At 47.3% G+C, this 17676-nt stretch overlaps 1 protein-coding gene across 6 annotated transcripts in view; it reads left to right on the forward strand.

Moving 5' to 3' along the window:
- The window catches only part of Imp (IGF-II mRNA-binding protein), a 729352-nt gene that overhangs the window by 550606 nt on the left and 161070 nt on the right, over positions 1-17676 (forward strand). The gene's annotated exons all lie outside the window — the stretch shown is intronic.

Consider the following 17676-nt stretch of genomic DNA (forward strand, 5'->3'; position numbering starts at 1 on the left):
GATCCTAGCGGCAACCGACACATTACACACTTGTAAGTTGAGTGTCACACGTGATTAACCGCTTTGAACGAGGGATTAAGTAACACACTTGTAGCGGCTGATGAACTGTATAAGTGAAGGCCACCAGCATGTAAGGGATAATGCACATAGTTACATACGTGTTAGCTCATTCCAACTTACAAGAACCTGCTGATGTTAAAGATGTGAATATTGTGTTTCCCCTCCGCTGTGATGTCTTTGGTCCTAGATCGTATCTCTAAAGACCCCCTCAGTCCCCTGCCCTCCATAGATGATTACACATGTTCAGCTTCTTTCTGTACTGTTTATTTCAAGTTCTCACTGCCTCTCAGAGGTCGACCTTCTTGTTCTTCATATGTAAAGTATTTCTGCACTGGCCCCAAGTTACGCTACAGCTCGATTCGTTGAACGCTGACCATACAACACAGCAGTACTCGACCTCTCGTATATGTATACTACTAAGAGATTTCATCTTTTTTTTTCTTATCTTTCTAATTGCTATCATTATTTCACCCTTCATTACTTGACATTACGTTTATTTTCATATTCCAGTTTTCCTTTACGAAAACTTCCGTTTTCTTGTCCTGTTGGTGGTTCCGTAACTCACTCATTCCTTGCATATACCATGAACAGGTTCCTTTGTTTTCTTTGGTTCATTTATGTAATGTATTCATCGTCTTCAGCATTTTCTCTTTGTCTTCTAATCACACGACTTTTTCTTTGTACTGGTTTTGTTGTCCCCACCTGAATAAGAGCAACTGAATGGAGTCTCTCTCTCTCTCTCTCTCTCTCTCTCTCTCTCTCTCTCTCTCTCTCTCTCTCTCTCTCTCTCTCTCTCCCTCCTTATATCTGATAGCTTGACATTTCTTAACTTGGCCGAGGCATTGGGTACAGTAAAGTATGGAATTTGTGATGGAGAAAGTTTCGAAATCACATATCATAGGCTAATTCTGAAAATGGATCAGGGAGCTGACACACACACGTAACTCTTAAGTAATCATAGAATGAACTTTGCAAAGTTGTTGTATCTGGTGTGCTATAAGGAATGATTACAAATCTCGTATGTTATGTCAGCGATAGATTTTTGTCCTAGGGAACTTACCTTTAGTAGGAAGAGATAGACAAAAAGCATAATTTTGTTTTAATTACTCTTAGAGATATGCTGGTCTTATCCTCAGAATCTGTTGTTACAAATACAGTAAATTTGCTGATGGCTTTCATCTATACAAATCGCGTCTACGCTTGACGTCTACATATACGTTAAATGTATACAACCACAATACAAAGTTAAAGTGGTCATTTTCTTTTAAGGCTGAACCAATATAAACCACACAATCCTCTTAATAACAGATCCAGACAGTTTGTAAGATAATTGTTGATCATTATATAAGTCTCTAGAGGATCGATCGTCACATATCTTTTTCATTCGATGTAAACATCGACTCCATTGTTCGAGGGTTTAACGTCATCAATACATCGAGAAATGACTACAAAATCCTCTCTTATTGTTGGAGGATCATTGTTTCTGCAGTGATTTCCAGCAGCTGAAAAATTCTGTGACGAACGAGAGTTAGTGTGGGATGGTGCACCAAGGTGTTGATCCACTGTGAACTGGAACTTTGAGCATCCTGTGTGTTCAGCTGAGCAGCATGAACACTTGCGAGTGTTTACAGTCACCGTGGTGAAAACAGAGACCATTTTCTTTCTTAAAAGAACGAGTCAACCCAGACGCTCTTAGTGTATAATCAACGCGAGCATAAAAATCTGCCAAAGATTTATATGGAAACGTTCTACGTGTTATCACTCAGTCATAGTACTGAAATGGGACATGATTTGATCCCACTGTGTAGAATATAGCTTGTTATTGCGTGTGATTGTAACTGTTCATGCTGCAATGCTTAATATATTTGAAGCTCAAAACTCCGATTCAACGTGAGAGTAGACCATTACCTTGGTGTGTCATCACGTACTAACTCCCAGTTTAAGGATCCAAGTGTTTTTCTGCTGCTGCAGATCAGTGTATTAGTTATACAGGAAATTGTAATCATTTCTAGATGTACCAATCAATTGGATCAACGGAATCCATGATTTCATTGACTAAAAAGCCAGTCATATTTGGTGGCTCATCTCTACAAAATTGTACATTCTTCATTGATTGTCATCATAATTGTCTAGATCTGTTATGGAAGGAATTTGGGGATTTACATGTTAATCTTTCATGAAAATGGCCACTCTAACCTTTATAACTCTCTAATGGATTGTATTTGTTGTGTTATATGTATGTTTTGACGTCAACTGTACATGAGATTTTTCTGAGTGCATTCAGTCGCCTAATTCACAGTATTTGTGATGGCAGAGTGAGATGAGCACTTCTTGAATTGTCAGTAAAGCAAAGTGATTGTGACGCTATTCTGTGTTTTCTTACTACTACTACTACTACTACTACTACTACTACTACTACTACTACTACTACACACACACACACAATTATATATATATATATATATATATATATATATATATATATATATATATATATATATATATATATATATATATATATAAAATGTGTGTGTATGTGTGTGTACCGTGGCTAGTTTCGTGGAGGTGTACAGTGGTCGGGCTGTTCTTGGTGCAGGTGTATAGAGGGGGAATAGGTGGGCGGCTGTGATGGCACAGGTGTGCTTCACATGTCGCAAGTGTTCGTCCACAGGACCCATCAGTCTCTTCATGCACTGCCGCTCGCTTGCTGTACAGGATAACATAAGCTTCTTTTAATGTACACCTCCGCGTGTACAGCTGGTGCTAGACAGTGTGAGTGGACGGGAGACGAATCTTGGGGGTTGTGGGCAGGTCTATATTTCCAGAATTAGCTAGGAACTTGTGGGGAAATTTGAGATTTGGAATATATTTTGGTGTGGCGGGAGAAGGCAACACCCTCACAGGTGTTTCTGCCTCGACAGATGTGGTCGTGGAGCAGAGGCCAGCGTCCTTTTAGTGACTGCCTTATCAAGGTTGTGTTCTGTGCTGTGATGTGTTCTGCTGTTTAGTCTTCGTCTGTTTTCTTAAGGTAATACAGAGCATGGGTTCTGTGTGTGTGTGTGTGTGGGTAAGCTGTGGCCTGGTGATGGTCACTTGTGATTGCTGGAGGGGGCGCTTACCTTGGTATGGTGACTTGTGGAGGGTCCCTACTTTGTTGTGGTGACTGGTGGAGGGTCCCTACCTTGCTGTAGTGACTGGTGGAGGGTCCCTACCTTGCTGTGGTGACTGGTGGAGGATCCCTACTTTGCTGTGGTGACTGGTGGAGGGTCCCTACCTTGCTGTGGTGACTGGTAGAAGGTCTCTAGCTTGCTGTGGTGACTGGTAGAAGGTCTCTAGCTTGCTGTGGTGACTGATGGAGGTTTCCTACACTGCTGTGATCGATAGTAAAGCCCCCCCCCCCCCACTATGGTGTGGTGGAGGATTCCCCTATGATGTAAGTAGTTGTGGTGAAGATGGGGGAGAGACGGCTCTGTTGTGGTTAGCTGTGGTGGAGGGCTACACTTCATGAGGTAAGTGGGAGAGGAGAATGAGGACCCGTATTATGAGAGGTGGTCGAGGGTTCCGGTTTAATGTGGGTAGTGGTGGAGGATACGGTGGGGATGGGGGCTCCTTCGGTGAGACTGGAGGACTGATACCCAGTCTACACCCAGCTCGGCATGACCGACGTGGACGACTGTGTTCAGTAATAACACCATGATCATAAGTTGTGTGGAAGATTGCATGGGAGTGTATGTGTAGATTTCAACATAGATTTCAGCACCCAGTAGTTAACCACGACTTTCTTTCAGCTCCCAACAAATTGTCTTGGCTTGCTTTCAGCACCTAGTGATGCTAGTCTTTGCCTGGCTAACGATGACAGATGCAGTTTTGAGAATGGTTGTTGGCTGGTACCGTCTTAGGGTCTGGGGTAGTGTGACACGAGCTTCAAGATGTACCATAACGTGTACCACAGTGTAACCCCCAGTTAACCCCTTGACCTTGACGATACGTCCCTTTGGGCATGGTGACCTGAGCTTTAACCTAGCCCCTGAGAGGTCGGGTTAAAGGCCAGGACCTCATATCCCCGGGTTGTAGTCAAGTTTCGTACCTTCGTGCTCAAGTATCTTACTGTAGGTGCTCAAGAGTCGTGTTGTGTTCAAGAGGAGCATGTGACAATATGCTCACAGCAACACACTGAAGCACCAACAGTAAATTAAGGAACGGGCGAAGCTGCGTACAGACAACCCTCACAGACTCGTACAAGTTGGTGCGGGAAATGGAAATTTTTCCGGCACAGTACTGCTCTGCTGTGTGACTCGACTATCACGACATATTGAACAAAACAGGATTGCAGGAAGCCTTTTAGAAGTCTATGAAGAATCGTATAGAAAGGACTGTAACATTTTTTTTCATATATTTCTTATCCTAGAGAACGTAGATCCTACACACTTGATAGTCTCTACCATAAATGATTTGTTTATTAAGGTGAACAGTTGTTGCTGCCTCAGTGGGGTGTTGAGGTGTCGGAACCAGACCAGGAGTGATGAAGAAGAGGAACGTTTAAGAGAACTGAATCCAAAGTTGAAGACTTTTACAATTGGAACTGTTTAGATCTTCAGAGTTGCCAAACTTGCCTGTTGTTGTACCTATAGTTCTTATCCATATGTGAGATCACTTGAGTGAACAGAACTACATCGGAATATGGGATATGGCCTTAGTATCTGGAAGCACAGTGCAAATATACGGAGTCCAAAACTTTTTAACCGCCTCGACAAAAAGAGCATCAGTAAGGCACTGTGGAGAAATGTAAAAGGGTTCTAGATCAATATCTACAAGTCTTATTGATACGTCCGTGATGTAGTTATGTAGGCCTGTGAGCCGCAGCCTCTCACAATCAGACTAAGCAAATGAGCAACACATCAGATTGGTCCCAGACCGAGCTGTAGAGGTAGACCACCTCCCAAACCTCCGTATGGTACACGTCAGATAAGGTCCAACACCCAGTGTAAGGTAAACAGTGATTGTGTAGTGTTGCATATAGCTAAGCTGGCTACCACATCACTGGACTTTGTGTTAACCTTTGATCCATACAACCTGCTCTGAGGCCAGACTCTTCGAACTAACATTAGCACAATCCTAAAAGGTTTAAAACTGACTCGCATAACCCGGCTCCATAAAGGAGGAAGTTAAGTAACTCCAGAAACCAACTATCGACCAATAGTACCAACATCATACATCATTAAAGGTGAGAGTCTTGAAATATAGATTGACTGGTTTTGTATAACTCAAGAGTCTACACAGTTCTGGACGCTTCAGGGAGGGAAGATCTTGTTGGATCACTCCAATAGCGAACTTGTAAAGGCAATGGGGAACTCCACTGATGTATATACAGACTTTATCGTCATAGCGGACGAGATGCGTAAAATAAGGAGTGACTGGTAACATGAGAGGATGAAGCTGCAATATTTTGACACAGATCAGAACTCGCTATTCTGAGGTAGGCGATATCTAGTTCCTTTTTAAAGATCACCTCTACTCAGGGAAGTGTACTTGCACCCCTACTGTGCCTCGATGTCGTAACTCTCATAGAAACAAATGAGAGAGGACAGTTTTATATCATCTGAAATGGATGCCACAACGTGTATGGCAATATGTACAAGACACGTTGGAGCTACAAAAATCACACAGATCATCCGATGGACCTCTGAAATATCGTGCGGTCAATGGGGACAGCTTCTGCTACACCGTTCTGGGGAAAACCACTGAAATCAAGACAAGTACCGAGGACCGAACTCACGCTTTATCACATAGCTGAAGAGAAATGAAAATCTGATGCGAATTTTACGCGAACAAGAGAACAACGTTGCCTCGACAGAGGAGATGATAAGCTGGATTTTGCGATCCATTGAGATGAGCCAAGGGAGACCGATGAATACACCTCGGTGAACATCCATCCTCTGGGTCAGAGGACTGGTAACGCCGCTCTTCAGCCAGGGCGAAATTGTCGTCAGTGTCAGAATCACTCAGGAGTTGCAGTCAAATCACAACTACAGGAACGGCTGAAAGCATGAATACTCTTACTCTCTAGAACTCAGACGTGAGCATTATTTCATATACATTCGTGAAGAATTTGCTGAATCTCTTTCCAGTCAAAAAAAAAAACATTTCCTGTTAGAAGGAAAGGAATGGGAGGCGTTACAGATATTATCATTTAAGTCAAATGAGACCTTAAAGTACCCGGGACCCAAGACTGCTCCACTCAAAACATGCAAATGATAGAAATATTAAGGACTTCTTGGTGAAATATTCTCGTGAACTCTTTGTGTAAATATCTGCAAAATGTGCTGGATTGAGAGAGTTGTGGGAGGTATGTAGACCTACGGGCCACGGTCTCAAAACAGCCTGACTGATCATGAGGGTATCAGCGTAACTTGGTGCCACACTGAGCCGTGGAGGTAGACGACCCTCCAGAACTGAGACGAAGGTGTACATACGGTGGTGAGGCAAGTTAAGCCACCCTTCCGTGGAGTCGGCAGAATCTCATGTGAGTTGCAGCTCTTCATCAGGAAGATTATGTGAGCAGGTGAGAACCTGTCATTTGTACCACGGGACTCGTAACTTGGCCGGCGTATTTTCAGTAGCAGTAAATGTCGAGTTTTCTTGCAAGTGGAAAATGTTTTTAAAGAAGCGTCGGAAAAATCGGAGCTCTCACTGATATCTCTGTAGTTGCGAGACTTGTTGCTGGTTTCCTGATGTGTGCTGGAACTATGGTAAGGCAGACATCGCATGGAAACGATGCTTAGATGAGGACTGATGGTAGGGAGGAGGTGGCCTCGAACTGTGTGCCGGCCGTGGCAAGTGCTGCCACTGACTGAGGATGAGGGAAAGGTGTTTGCTGCGGGGTGGTAGGACCCATGAGCACGACAGTAGGACCCATGGGCGCGACAGTAGGACCCATGAGCACGACAGTAGAACTTGAGCGTGTCAGTAGGACCCTTGAACGCGACAGTAGGACAATTGAGCACGACTGTAGGACCTTGAGCACGGCTGTAGGACCCTTGAACACGACAGCAGGACCCTTGAGCACGACAGTAGGACCCATGGGCGCGACAGTACGACCCTTAAGCACGACAGTAGGACCCTTGGGCACAACTTAGGCCCCCTGGGCACGATCATAGGACGACTGTACAACCTTTAAACACGATCAAACTACCTAGACCTTAAAGGTCAGGTTAAAGGCTAAACCATCATACCTAAGGGTCGTACTACCGTGCTCAGGAGCCATACCGGTTGACGGCGAGGTGTGAGGAGAACCAAGCCAGCGTGGCAGCACCAAAACAAAGCATCAGGACATTTGAAGCAATTGACGACATTAAGGAATTCTGTAATGTTTATGCCACTCCTCCAAGAACCGACTTCACGTTGCGGAGAGAGAGAGAGAGAGAGAGAGAGAGAGAGAGAGAGAGAGAGAGAGAGAGAGAGAGAGAGAGAGAAGCTTAAAAGGTTTCAGTGGTCGGTAGTAAATACAAAGTTGTTAATTATGAATTTAGAAAAAAGAAAAATTCCATGAAAAGACTTAATTAACGACGGGGATCTAGACATTAATTTCCGTTTCCATTTTTGAGTCACTGTACTGCGTTGGTTTTACCTCTTTTATGTTGGTTTTAAAAAGTATCAGAGAGTATTGGAAAGACCCATGATGAGGGAGACTTGAAGTGGTGTGGGTGGTGATGGAGGCTGTGAGGGTGGTGATGGAGGCTGTGAGGATGATGATGGAGGCTGTGAGGGTGGTGATGGAGGCTGTGAGGGTGGTGATGGAGGCTGAGAGGGTGATGATGGAGGCTGAGAGGGTGGTGATGGAGGCTATGAGGGTGATGATGGAGGCTGTGAGGGTGGTGATGGAGGTTGTGAGGATGATGATGGAGGCTGTGAGGGTGATGATGGAGGCTGTGAGGGTGATGATGGAGGTTGTGAGGGTGGTGATGGAGGCTGTGAGGGTGGTGATGGAGGCTGAGAGGGTGATGATGGAGGCTGAGAGGGTGGTGATGGAGGCTATGAGGGTGATGATGGAGGCTGTGAGGGTGGTGATGGAGGTTGTGAGGATGATGATGGAGGCTGTGAGGGTGATGATGGAGGCTTTGAGGGTGATGATGGAGGCTGTGAGGGTGGTGATGGAGGCTATGAGGGTGGTGATGGAGGCTATGAGGGTGGTGATGGAGGCTGAGAGGGTGATGATGGAGGCTGAGAGGGTAGTGATGGAGGTGATGGGGTGATGATGGAGGTGATGATGTTGGTGATGGGGAGGATGATGGAAATGGTTGTGGAATGATTGTGGTGGTGATGGTGAGGGTTGGTGGTGTTGTAGGATGATTGTGGGGATGGTAGTGATGATGGAGGTAATGCAGGTAGTGGTGGTGGTGTTGGTGGGGATGCAGGTGGAGGTGGGGTTGGTGGGGGTGCAGGTTGAGGTGGGGTTGGTGGTGATGCAGGTGGAGGTGGAGTTGGTGGTGATGCAGGTGGAGGTGGGGTTGGTGGTGATGCAGGTGGAGGTGGAGTTGGTGGTGATGCAGGTGGAGGTGGAGTTGGTGGGGATGGAGGTTGGGTTGGTGGGGATGCAAGTGAAGGTGGGGTTCGTGATGATGTAGATGAAGGTGGGGTTGGTGGGGATGCAGGTGGAGGTGGGGGTTAGTGTGGATGCAGCTGTGAGGGATGAAGGAGACCAGATCAGGTTTATGCTGACGTCCAAATTGAACGTAAGAATCAAGAGGTGTGTTAGTGGCAATATACACAGAGGTGTGGATTGATGGAGTTATACATTATACAGTACCTTGTGTGGAACCTGTGGCGGTAAGTTAATGTATCTACCGGGGTGGGTACTGTATTGGTGTGTGGGTGATGGGTTTTGGGGTCATCCGCTTCGTACCCTAGAGAAGGTTGAGACATATTCTTATCCAGGAAGGGAGGACGACCACGACCAGGTTTACCTAGACTTAAAACATGAAAAAAAAAAGATGTCAAGTGAAATGCGACGAATAGCATGTTATGGTGTGGTAGGGTGTGGGAGAGTATGACCTGGCTTGGCTGCCACCTCCCACCACACCCCTATCACCACCACAGACCACGACCCTCCAGCAGGCACCTTCACCACCACCCACCTTCCACCAGGCACCATGATCCCACCACCACCACCACCACACACACGCTAAATGGACACAGCGGTGCGGGGATTCGGGCTATCGGGGTGGCGTTAAGCTGCGTGGTGTGATGGCGTGTTTCTTGGCTGGTGGGGTCGGGGTCGGGGCAGGGGGTCGGGGCCGAGGTCGGGGCCGAGACCTGGGCTGGGACTTGGGTCAAAGCGGGGACTGGGGGTCAAAGAGGGGGCTGGGGCCGGGGTCTGGGTGGTAAGGACTAAGGTTAGGGCTGAATTGAAGGTACGAACCAAGGTCGGGGCTGGGGCCTTAGCTGGGGCCGGAGGTTTGGGGTTGGGGCCGGGGATAGGAGCTGGGGCTGGGGCCGGAGGTCGGAACCGGGGCTGGAACCGGGGCTGGGGCTGGGGCCGGGGTCTGGGTGGTAAGGACTAAGGTTAGGGCTGAATTGAAGGTAGGCACACCAAGGTTGGGGCTGGGGCCTGAGCTGGGGCCGGAGGTTTGGGGCTGGGGCCGGGGGTAGGAGCTGGGGCCGGAGGTCGGAGCTGGGGCTGGGGGCCGGGGGTAGGAACCGGGGCTGGGGCCGGGGCAGCGGAAGGCAACATGCACACGGGCAGTTAACAGCAGTTCGCAGTGGCCAGCAGCCGTCACATGAGGGCCAAGCGACCCGCCCCCAGGGACACCCTGGCCTTCACCAATGTCTCGATGCTATTGTTGTCAGCTCTTCTATAACAGGGTGTCTGCCACCTCCACTCGCCACACCTAATTTGTCTCAATGGCTCACTATTTTCTTTTTTTTTTTTTTTTACTCGTGTGTCGGGGATCACGACGGGTTAGTATTTGCTGGGTATTTTGTGAGCTGGAGACGCTGTTGTTGTGTGGCAGTTCGCTGGTGCTCCCAGGCGCCACCCTCCCTCCACACTCGGGGTTTTTTTAGGTTTTCTGTATCATCAGGTGACGGACGGCCTCCAGCGGAGGGAGGGAGAGAGAGACGCCCTTCCCACAACCATTCCGGGAACCTCCGGGCGTTATTCTCACACCTCCAGCTGTGGCGGAAGGGGACCGAAGTGTTCAAACATCCTCTTATGTTTTCCCACTGGCCAGTGTTGCCGGAAAACAGAAAGCTTTGCTATGATTTGTGGGTTATATTACCGAGACACACACACACACACACACACACAAGGGCACAGCAGGTACCCACGCTGTCTGATCGTTTGGGGATGAAGAAATTTGTGATTGACGAAGTACTCTCCAGAGGTTAACTTTGGCCACCTCGCTGACGACCTGTGTGACCCACGACCGGCTTGTCCAGCAGGCTCAGAGGTCACATGTCCGATGAGGGCCAAGGCTAGGTCAACCAGGATGTTGTGCATGTCCAGTGTTGGCCAAGGCTGGGCCAGCTGGGGTCTTGTACATGTAAACAGGCGGTGACTGGCCTGGCCAGGTGATGATGGCCTACTATGGTGACCTAAGATGGCCAGATGATGACCGAGTATGGTGACCTTGGATGGCCAGGTGATGGCCCAGTATAGTGACCTTGGCAATGATGATGTTATAGCTCGTGCATGTTGATCACACTCAGGTGGGATGGCTGGACACTGTAGCTGTAACCAGAAACATCATTGACACCAGAAAACTTCACATCAACACAAGAAAAGGCTTTATTTTTCCCCATAAAGATGGAAGGTCTGAAGAATATACTCGGTGATTTACGTGCACCTGAGGCCAGCGGAAAAGGCGGGGAATGCCTTAAATGAAGTTTGTACAGGAGTGGAGAGAGATCAGATGCTTTAAAGTACCTTGTGTCTGGGGGACGGTATGCATGGTCTACTTTGGCCTCACTCTAGTCGACTGGACGTGCAGGGTGTCGTAGTGTGAAGCTCTGATGTGTGTACGTTTAGGTATGTCACTCTAGGCGTAGGTTGAGGACGTGTATGGAATGACTGCACAACCTCTATGTGTCTATAGCCACCACACACCCCTTCCCTCCCTACGGAAGCTGAGGATGGAGTTAATGATGATAGACAGATGGGTTAGATCTGCGCGTTGTCCACCTTCGTAGTTTGACATGTAGACCCCGTGAAGGCAGCAGTAGCGGGCGTATTGTGTAGCCACATAGAAGAGGAAATTAAAGGTACATTCTTGAGAGCCTGCAACAATAACTGAGGAGAACATCCAGGAGAAGTTCATTGTGATGGACAACATGAATGGCCGAGTAGGAGATCCCGAGAGAGGGACAAGTATAGGGTTTCAGAAGGAAATGACGCGGCTTGAATGTTAGTCAGGCTCTGTGTACCAGTGGTGGTAGGTGGTCACAGCTGTAGGGTGTTGGGGGTGGGGGACTCTGGTACAGGTGGGTTTGTGGGTGTGTGTGTGTGTGGGCCCTCTGGTACAGGTGGGTGTGTCTGTGTGGCCTCTAGTACAGGTGGATGTGTGCAGGGAGGGAGAGGGGCGTCTAGTAAAGGTGGGTGGTGTGTGTGGGGGCACTGGTACAGGTGGGTGTGTGGGGGGCCTATGGTACAAGTGGGTGTGTGGGGAGCGCTGGTACAGGTGGGTGTGTGTTGGGGGCCTCTAGTACAGGTGTGTGTGTGTGTGTGTGTGTGTGTGTGTGTGTGTGTGTCTGTCTGTGAGGGGGGGTGTCTGGTACAGGTTGGTGGGTGTGTAAGGAGCAGGCACTGGCAGAGGTGTGTGTGTGGGGCCTCTGGTACAGGTGGGTGGTTGTGTGGGGGCACTGGTACAGGTGGATGGTTGTGTGGGGCCAATGGTACAGGTGGTTGGGGGCGCTGGTACAGGTGGGTGGTTGTGTGGGGGCGCTGGTACAGGTGGGACAGAACAGGAAAGACTTGGGCCGATCTGGTCGGGTAAGAAGGAAAATGATACTGTGTGTGATCGATGTGGCTGGCTGGAGACTGGGCAGATCACATGAATGATACGTAAGGCAGTATTATGGGCGAGGGTCACCAGCCTCTGTGTAAGGAATGGGGAAGCGAGGCGGACAGAAGTTTGAAAATGTGAGGAATGAAAGTGTGAAACTAAACTTACTCCGAGAGAAAGCTGAGAGAAAAGCTTAATGCTTTTGACAGCCTGAGTGAGAATGAGGTTCAAGGGACCGTCGAGGTTCCTCAGGAAAGCACTGGTTTCGGGCAAGAGGCGTGTGGGACTGTAATGAGAGGTTCGTGGAAGAGAACAGCCTGGTTGGATGGACGAAAGAAGTGAACATATTGACAAGAAAAAGAGCGTCTGGTTGGAGACGCCCTGTGTTCCAGCTGTGGTCTGAGAGGAGGAGGAGGAGGAGTGGCCAAGTTAAGGTCTTCCCCGAAAAGGGTGTAAAAGATGATAGATATAATGAAATGCAGGACGAATATATGAGGACACAGTGAAAGGGAATAGAAGGGAGAAAACATTTTGGTGTGAGAAGTGACGCTGTGTTAGAATGTGGGAGTGGATGAAACGTGCCTATTAGTGATTATGGGAGTTGATGCAGTACACTTTGTGGGCATTGGCTCGACGTAATTAAAATGTCGAGTGAGTATATGTATGGAGGTGGGAAACATTACAAAGGAGGTGTGGAGAGCAGTAATGAATGATGGTTGTGAAGGGAAACAATAGTTTTGTATGTGTATGTGTGTGGGAGTGTGCTGGTGAGCTTGTTAACAACCAGAGCGAGAGTTATACTGATGAATGAATTTTCAAAAAGAAGTATAGTTTAGTCAGTAGATCCATTTGGAAACAAGTCCATTTCAAATAGTTTGCAAAACCATTGGCAGAATTTTCATTTGCTGTAGAAAACGAAGACTCCAAAACCGTTCGTGGGATGAAGAACGAGAAGTTCATGAGATGATAATGTATAGACGAAGTGTCTGCGCCTGGGACAAGATGTGGAAAAAACTGAAAACGTAAAGAGGGAACGCGTTTTCTATCGCCATATACATCAGCACAAGACGTAGAGGGACGAAAGTCAATACAATAAAGAGAAGTCTTTCAGTGGGCCACTGAAAATAACATGCTCCTTGATGGAAACAAATTTCGATTATTTTTTTTCTTTAAGGAAAGTAAAGGAAAAAAAAAATTAAGGACAAGTGTAAGATAACGGGACACACCTAAAAGTAGCATCAGGAAAATGCGAAAATATGAAAAGGATTCTCTGAGGTGAGCTTCAGTCAGCGCCTGAGAGCCACAGAAGCCTCCCAAAAGAAAATGGGTAAGCTGGATTCTTCGAGACTACAAGACAAGACAGGCCACACCTGTTATGACATTGTCATCAACTGGAAAGTCGGCCGAAACTGTAGAGGTAAGAGAGTATACACAAATATCATTCACATCCCTCACTAACCTTGGTAGATCGTAAACCTAATGGAAACGAGCCGACGAGCTCGCTAGAGTCCTCTGTTCTTAACGCTACCTCGCTAACGCGGGAAATGGCGAATAGTATGAAAGAAAGAAGAAAGATATATATATATATATATATATATATATATATATATATATATATATATATATATATATATATATATATATATATATATATATATATATATATATATATATATATATATATATGATGAAAATTTCTAGAAGGCTTCGTCTCCAATTTAAAAAGGAAAAAAAATTCATGGGTCTGACAGGCGTGAGGGACTAAAATGACCACAAAACTCGTAAGGCGCCGTAAGTACAGAGAGAGAGAAACTCGCGACTCGTCTGGGTTCCGTTCATGTTGGAATCTTTACCTTCAGGTACTAGAAACATCATGGATGGCCCGGCCCAGAAAATCAAAAACTCGTCGGAGAATTGATGTACAAACCTGACCAACCAGGTCAGATTATGGAGAGTCCGTAGGCCTGCAGGCCACCTCCTCAAACTGGTCAGAGGATCAGTTAAGCCCGTGGAGGCAGATGAACCTGTGGAATCACCCCGAGACCTTACCTCACCTTAGCCTCCTGCCCTGGGATCCCCTTGTAAGGGAAATCCCGCACTGCGGAGGGAGAGCCGGTCACTCCAACCAGGGGAAGCGCGGCTGAAGGAGTGCGTTGATGTGTACGAGAAACACACACACACACACACACACACACACACACACACACACACACACACAGGCCTCTGTGGGATATTTAGTTAGCGTTGCTGACCTTCTAGTCACCACGGGCCATCCCAGGTTGACCCGCATAGGTTCGAATCCTTGGCGTGGCATTTGGCCTCCAACCAACCCAGATGTTTATCCTTCCTACGGGGCAGGTCGATAAATGGGTGCTTAGGTGTGTGTGTGTGTGTGTGTGTGTGTGTGTGTGTGTGTGTGTGTGCACACGCACGTGTTCGATTCTCCCTGTAGCACACAGATTGTAATCACGCACACAAATGATAAATATAGATAGGTAGATAGATCCAGGGCCTCTTTAACAGTTCTCCTACAGCTTCGAGGCTGCGCTCCTGTTAGGGGCAGGGAAATGTACTCTTTTGGATCAAGTAGTTTCTCGACTGCACTACGCCCTTTCGTTCGTTGTCCAGCCTCGCTGATGGTGACATCCCGCTCGCGATGTCACCACCTGCAGGCGGAGTCCTGTGCATTACACTTGACAGCAAGACAATAGATGTGAGCAATTGAGGCCTTTTCTTCGTCTGTTCCTGACGCTACCGTGGAAAGCGGCTAACAGTTATGAGTGACGAAACATTATATATATTACACGAAAGTGCACTTGGGAACTTATCGTGTTTCATTTTCCCCGTGGACTCATATGAATAATATATATATATATATATATATATATATATATATATATATATATATATATATATATATATATATATATATATATATATATGCTGCAAGAGCTCACAATGGTGCGTTTGATCTAGTATTTGCTGATAACCCTGAGGAAAATGAAGCAAATTGTCCCAGTCGCATTTGTGTAAATATCTCTTTTCATCCCGTCATCGTGAATGTGATCTTACATGAAAGCGTTTGGAACAGTTCGTGTTTCAGGTTTTCCCTCGTAGTTATCAGCAAAATATGATGAAAGTCTCCTGTGGTGTGAATGACAGGCTGGAAACACACTTGCATGATTATATCGGGGGTTTGTGCCACCATGGTTGTTCAAGGTGAACGGACTGTGAACCTCAGCAGAGCCCATGATGGAACCCCCACCTCCCTCGGGCAGCAGGTGGAGGAGACTCTCCTCAAGGCTGGATCACGAGAATCAGTTGCCTCGGTGACCTGTTAGAAGAGGAGGAGGAGGAGGAGGACGTTGTAAAAAACAATAAGATCGTCGTGATTGAGAAAGAGATGGGTCGAACCCATCAGCTTGGAAGGTGGAGTTGCTCTGAAAGCTTTAATGAATGGGAAGGAGTAGAGTATGCCAGTACCCGCTCCAGTGTTGTGACTCTGCTGTGTCTGGATACCTGCTGTGAGAAGACGAGGACCACACAGGTAACGTCAGTAGAGCACCAGGAATTTGAGAGTAATGAAGATGATGGAGTTGAGTGAGGTGGTCACTAGAACACAAGGATGAATGTTTGTTGACCCCCTTAAACACGACGTTACAACCCTTGAATTTAGACCCCTGAGAACGACGGTAGGACCTTTTGAGTATGATGGCCTGCGGCACCGCTCCCTCCGTCAGTAGATACCGGCTCAGCTCAGATTGAGGTGTGCCGTCCTGGAAGCCGCCACTTCTTGCCCCAGTACCTGGGAGATGGCCACACGCTCGACGTGTTGCCCTCCAGTAATACTGTCCATCTATGTCGTGCTTGTGACAAAGCGGTCACGAACTTGGACGATTCGACCACTTAGCCATAAAGATGAACTGGCCAACGATAAGAGAAGTTTAAGGATAACGAGTTGAGGGTGTAGGACAGTTGTGTGCCGGGGAAGTGAGCAGCGAAGGATTAGCTTTGTGGGAAAACATGGAATACAAGTATAAGTAAAGATAACGTTTGGGTTGTAACGGAGATTCATGGTTGTGCGGAGAGTTGTGAATGAAGGGCGAGTTGAGAGGAATCGCCTCGTGGGTGATGGGGCAGAGGGGAGGGTTGCCACAGGTGTTGGTGGCTGGTGCAGGTGTTTGCCGTAATTGGCAGCAACTTCCACCCCTTCCTCCGACACACACACACACACACACACCTGTCCTGAGACGGACGTGTACCTCCATTACTACCATCTACCACCTACTACCACCTAAGGCTGGTTCAGTCCACACTGGTCGCCTTCTGCTCCTCACACTACCGGTGGGTCGCTTACCCACCCTTGCCTCGCCACCATCTCTAAAGATTCCTGTTCAAACACCTGATTCCAAACTAGCAAGATCTACGATCCCATCGACTGCGTCCTCCTCCTCTGTCACGCCTTGAAATCACTGTGGCACCACCCTTGGTTGCGGCGATGCGACCCTTGGGCACGACCGTGAGACCCTTAGGGCATGATAGCGTGACCTTCAACCCGAACCAGAAAGGCTTAGGACCAAGACAAGGTTATCACAATACCACTGTGCTCAAGGGTCGTATCTGGCATACGTATGGGGTAAACATTCTGATGCTGTCCCTGTGTTATTCTTAATTCCTGCTGGAGTGAGGATGTATGTGTGGGGGAAGCTTGCTGGTGCAAGACGATGGCCTGATAATGGCCCCATAATGGCCTGATGATGGGTGATGGCACGATAATGGATGAGGGTATCATTCTGTTACTGCTTAGAACAGTGAGATTTTTCACCGTTGGTCTGTACTGTAACATGAATTCGAAACTTTTATAAACTCGAACCGATGTAAAGGTTTCCAAAGTATGATGATTAAGCAACCCCAAGATTCCAGTTGCTAATGGAATGCAATTTAAAGGGCTCCAAGAGGAACCCTAGAATTCCAGTTCTGATGGATTTCAGTCGAAAGGGATTCCAGGACCGTTACATGTCAGACTTAGGGGTTCCAGAACGTTGTGTGTCAGACAGAAGGGTTCCCGAAGTTTACGAATCGGTTTAAATGTTTCGGAAAGTTATATGTCAGACTAAAGGGCTGCAGGACGTAGTGTTAGACTTAAGGGTTCCAGAACGTTGAATGTCAGACTGAAGGGTTCCAGAACGTTACGTGTCAGACCAAAGGGTTCCAGAATGTTGCATGTCAGACTTAAGGGATCCAGAACAAGTTATATTTCGCCCTGCAGGGTCTCAAGACTTGTTACATTCGAAACCTCATGATTCCAGCTGCGTTAAATGTAGATTCCAGGATGATTTCCTACACTCGACGATGATGAGGTGTGATGAAGCACACGACACCCACACACCTGCTGCTGACGTCAGCAGGACTCGGAGCTCTCGAGTTGTCAACAACCGCCAGGGACCCTCACCCAGAGCTCGTTGGTACTAACCAAAGTTTTTGAACCGGACTTCATTTTTTTTTTTTTTTCATGCATGCTCAAAGCGAATGCAGGTGTTTTGAAGTGGTCTTCCTGAAGGAGTAACTTTTGGACTCCCAAGTGCTTATGTAGCGGAGGAGACGAAACCAGAAGGGC

This window comes from Panulirus ornatus, chromosome 16 (genome assembly GCF_036320965.1).
Source record: "Panulirus ornatus isolate Po-2019 chromosome 16, ASM3632096v1, whole genome shotgun sequence".
Taxonomy (NCBI): Eukaryota; Metazoa; Arthropoda; class Malacostraca; order Decapoda; family Palinuridae; genus Panulirus; species Panulirus ornatus.